At 51.6% G+C, this 5,000-nt stretch overlaps 1 non-coding gene across 1 annotated transcript in view; it reads left to right on the forward strand.

Moving 5' to 3' along the window:
- The first annotated feature begins 4,529 nt into the window (after positions 1–4,529).
- LOC126430364 (small subunit ribosomal RNA) overlaps positions 4,530–5,000 on the forward strand; it is a 1,909-nt gene continuing 1,438 nt past the window's right edge. The window contains exon 1 of the ribosomal RNA XR_007577118.1: positions 4,530–5,000. This exon is cut by the window's right edge and continues 1,438 nt beyond it. This is a non-coding gene — a ribosomal RNA (small subunit ribosomal RNA).

Below are 5,000 nucleotides of genomic sequence, written 5' to 3' on the forward strand. Positions count from 1 at the left end.
TCCTCTCCGCCACATGACACAATCCACACTATCATTACCAGACCGGGAGGTCCACCCAGAAAACACAATATCCCACCCTTCCGACATCCGCACATTGCTCAGCTAAGCCACGAACACCCACACATGTCCTACACAGTGGTGCACCCAACATCACAATACTGCCTCCTGTCACAGCACACAAACAATGGCAGGAATGAAAGACACAGATCTGCCACAACCATGGAATCGGAGCGCCGCCTGTCATGAGCCAAAAGTGCATCCTGACGTGACAAATCGGATAATACCGCAGGCATCCAATTACGATAATCACTATCAACGAACCTGCCGCCCCCCCCCCCAATACACCTTTCCCTACAACAATGTGTATCTGAACCTACGCTATATCGTACCTTAACCTAACCTATATCGTACCTTAACCTAACCTATATCGTACCTTAACCTAACCTATATCGTACCTTAACCTAACCTATATCGTACCTTAACCTAACCTATATCGTACCTTAACCTAACCTATATCGTACCTTAACCTAACCTATATCGTACCTTAACCTAACCTATATCGTACCTTAACCTAACCTATATCGTACCTTAACCTAACCTATATCGTGCCTTAACCTAACCTATATCGTGCCTTAACCTAACCTATATCGTGCCTTAACCTAACCTATATCGTGCCTTAACCTAACCTATATCGTGCCTTAACCTAACCTATATCGTGCCTTAACCTAACCTATATCGTGCCTTAACCTAACCTAATTTGTGCCTTAACCTAACCTAATTTGTGCCTTAACCTAACCTAATTTGTGCCTTAACCTAACCTAATTTGTGCCTTAACCTAACCTAATTTGTGCCTTAACCTAACCTAATTTGTGCCTTAACCTAACCTAATTTGTGCCTTAACCTAACCTAATTTGTGCCGTAACCTAACCTAATTTGTGCCGTAACGTAACCCATGTTGTGCCGTAACGTAACCCATGTTGTGCCGTAACGTAACCCATGTTGTGCCGTAACGTAACCCATGTTGTGCCATAACGTAACCCATGTTGTGCCGTAACGTAACCCATGTTGTGCCGTAACGTAACCCATGTTGTGCCGTAACGTAACCCATGTTGTGCCTTAACCTAACCCATGTTGTGCCTTAACCTAACCCATGTTGTGCCTTAACCTAACCCATGTTGTGCCTTAACCTAACCCATGTTGTGCCTTAACCTAACCCATGTTGTGCCTTAACCTAACCCACGTTGTGCCTTAACCTAACCTACGTTGTGCCTTAACCTAACCCATGTTGTGCCTTAACCTAACCCATGTTGTGCCTTAACCTAACCCACGTTGTGCCTTAACCTAACCCATGTTGTGCCTTAACCTAACCCATGTTGTGCCTTAACCTAACCCATGTTGTGCCTTAACCTAACCCATGTTGTGCCTTAACCTAACCCATGTTGTGCCTTAACCTAACCCATGGTGTGCCTTAACCTAACCCACGTTGTGCCTTAACCTAACCCACGTTGTGCCTTAACCTAACCCACGTTGTGCCTTAACCTAACCCACGTTGTGCCTTAACCTAACCCACGTTGTGCCTTAACCTAACCTACGTTGTGCCTTAACCTAACCCATGTTGTGCCTTAACCTAACCCATGTTGTGCCTTAACCTAACCCATGTTGTGCCTTAACCTAACCCATGTTGTGCCTTAACCTAACCCATGTTGTGCCTTAACCTAACCCATGGTGTGCCTTAACCTAACCCATGGTGTGCCTTAACCTAACCCATGGTGTGCCTTAACCTAACCCATGTTGTGCCTTAACCTAACCCATGTTGTGCCTTAACCTAACCCATGTTGTGCCTTAACCTAACCCATGTTGTGCCTTAACCTAACCCATGTTGTGCCTTAACCTAACCCATGTTGTGCCTTAACCTAACCCATGTTGTGCCTTAACCTAACCCATGTTGTGCCTTAACCTAACCCATGTTGTGCCTTAACCTAACCCATGTTGTGCCTTAACCTAACCCATGTTGTGCCTTAACCTAACCCATGTTGTGCCTTAACCTAACCCATGTTGTGCCTTAACCTAACCCATGTTGTGCCTTAACCTAACCCATGTTGTGCCTTAACCTAACCCATGTTGTGCCTTAACCTAACCCATGTTGTGCCTTAACCTAACCCATGTTGTGCCTTAACCTAACCCATGTTGTGCCTTAACCTAACCCATGTTGTGCCTTAACCTAACCCATGTTGTGCCTTAACCTAACCCATGTTGTGCCTTAACCTAACCCATGTTGTGCCTTAACCTAACCCATGTTGTGCCTTAACCTAACCCATGTTGTGCCTTAACCTAACCCATGTTGTGCCTTAACCTAACCCATGTTGTGCCTTAACCTAACCCATGTTGTGCCTTAACCTAACCCATGTTGTGCCTTAACCTAACCCATGTTGTGCCTTAACCTAACCCATGTTGTGCCTTAACCTAACCCATGTTGTGCCTTAACCTAACCCATGTTGTGCCTTAACCTAACCCATGTTGTGCCTTAACCTAACCCATGTTGTGCCTTAACCTAACCCATGTTGTGCCTTAACCTAACCCATGTTGTGCCTTAACGTAACCCATGTTGTGCCTTAACGTAACCCATGTTGTGCCTTAACCTAACCTATAATGTGCCTTAACCTAACCTAAAGTGCGCCGTAACCTAAACTATATTGCGCCTTAACCTGACGCACGTTGTCGCTGAACCTGCTCTGTAATTGTTATGCAACCCGTTAAAGTAGTGTAGTGTTGCCTAACCGCAACCCTCGCAATATAGTTCGCTACTCGCACTGCCCGGTCCCCTGTGTATCGCGTCATGTTAAACACCTTGCAGGTGTTGCTGACTTTCCACATGCTCCTGCTATACACTGTAGTGTGGATAGCAGCAGGACGTACATGCCCCCCCCCCTTCCCCCCTGCCTTCGCAAGCTGGTCGGTGAGAAGTTTGCATGTTCAATGCCCTTCGCATGCCGACGTACTCAGCCTACGTTGTGGTACGGCCTGTCACCTGTCCGCCGATGTACGCAAAACCCACAAACTGTACTGCACATTGCTCCGTATGTACTGAATGATACATCGTGGCCCATGTGACCGTATGACGACAGCGCCTAGCAACGGCGGACCATACAGTCCAAATATTGTGCACGCAGCTACGTGTCGTCTCCCTATAAGAGCTGGATTGCAGTGTGGTACGCCATACAGACGTGTGGGAGGAACGGACGCCCTGGATGGCGATCAGCATGAGCAGTCTGTTGATGTAGTGGAGCGTGTATTCGGACGTAGTCGTCTCTTCTCACACACCGTGATAGCATGTTGCACCGCGTTCCACATCTGCGACATGCTGCAGAGGCGGGCTGACAGTCGTTCGCGCAATGGACACCGCATACGTACGGGGTCTACCTTCCACGTGTTCTCTAGGCGTGCACATGTTGTTGCGTCTATGTGGGCAGACGTAGTGTGTTGTGACACCTGACACAGGCATGCAATACTCGTTGCAAATGGCGATGGACGTGTACGTTTGCTGGTGACGTTACGCAAATGAACAACCGGTAACCCGTTGTGGTGCGGTTGTTCTCGCTAGAGGTGAATCAGTGTTGGCGACGATCGGTCGAGCTATTAACCGGTTGTTTCAGGGATACCCACCATGCCCACGAACGTGAAAGGGGACCCACCATGCCCACGAACGTGAAAGGGGATCTGGGTGTGAGGCGATACGCGGCGGTGGCTGGGTGGGACCGTCCCCGGCCGGTGAGGGGGGGCCGCCCGGCGTGCTGGCAGCGCGGTGCGTGGGCGCACGCGCTACAGCCGGCTGGTGGGGGCGGCCGGTGGCAGGCGCGCCGGCCGACGGACGCGGCAGGCGGCGCAGCTGCGCGCCGGCGCCCCCTGCTCGCGGCGCCTTGCGGCCAAAGTAGGTCCTCGCGGGCCCGGTGCGAAGCGCGGTGGCCATCTGCAGTGTGCTGGTCCGATTGAGGACTTTGTGCGCTGAGGATGCGCCGCCGCCCGGCGCTCGGCGCCGCGACGCCGTCTGCTGCTCGGTCGCCCCAGCGGTTCTCGCAGGTGGTTTGTATCGCAGCTGTGCGGACGTGTTGGCGCGTGCGCTGTGCTGGGAGAGTTCGCTTCGGCACCCAAGTAGGGCTTTTGTCCTTCTGTGGCGCTGGCGTTGGAGCTGCCGGTCACCGTAGGTGGCGCGTGTTGTCTCCCGCCGGCAATGCCACGACAGCACGCTCCCGGGCCTCTGTCGGCAGCGGCAAGCTCAGTTGGGAGCACGGGTGGTCGCACCTAAAGCGTCTACTCGCCTAACTCCGGGCGATTGCGCCTCTCTCGAACCCGACCAAGTACTTAGGACGGCGCTGCGCGCCGCCGGGACCTGAGAGGGTTTCGAGGTGTGTTGTGCAGGGGAGCTCAGCCTCCTCCTGTTTGCAGAATAATTGAGCGGACGCTTGCGTGTTCGCGCGGGCCCCCGGGACACACTCCCGGGCGGCCGGCTGCTCAGCTCTAGTTGACGCAGCTCCCTGGTTGATCCTGCCAGTAGTCATATGCTTGTCTCAAAGATTAAGCCATGCATGTCTCAGTACAAGCCGCATTAAGGTGAAACCGCGAATGGCTCATTAAATCAGTTATGGTTCCTTAGATCGTACCCACGTTACTTGGATAACTGTGGTAATTCTAGAGCTAATACATGCAAATAGAGTCCCGACCAGAGATGGAAGGGACGCTTTTATTAGATCAAAACCAATCGGTCGGCTCGTCCGGTCCGTTTGCCTTGGTGACTCTGAATAACTTAGGGCTGATCGCACGGTCCTCGTACCGGCGACGCATCTTTCAAATGTCTGCCTTATCAACTGTCGATGGTAGGTTCTGCGCCTACCATGGTTGTAACGGGTAACGGGGAATCAGGGTTCGATTCCGGAGAGGGAGCCTGAGAAACGGCTACCACATCCAAGGAAGGCAGCAGGCGCGCAAATTACCCACTCCCGGCA

Source organism: Schistocerca serialis, unplaced genomic scaffold, assembly GCF_023864345.2.
Source record: "Schistocerca serialis cubense isolate TAMUIC-IGC-003099 unplaced genomic scaffold, iqSchSeri2.2 HiC_scaffold_1045, whole genome shotgun sequence".
Taxonomy (NCBI): domain Eukaryota; kingdom Metazoa; phylum Arthropoda; class Insecta; order Orthoptera; family Acrididae; genus Schistocerca; species Schistocerca serialis.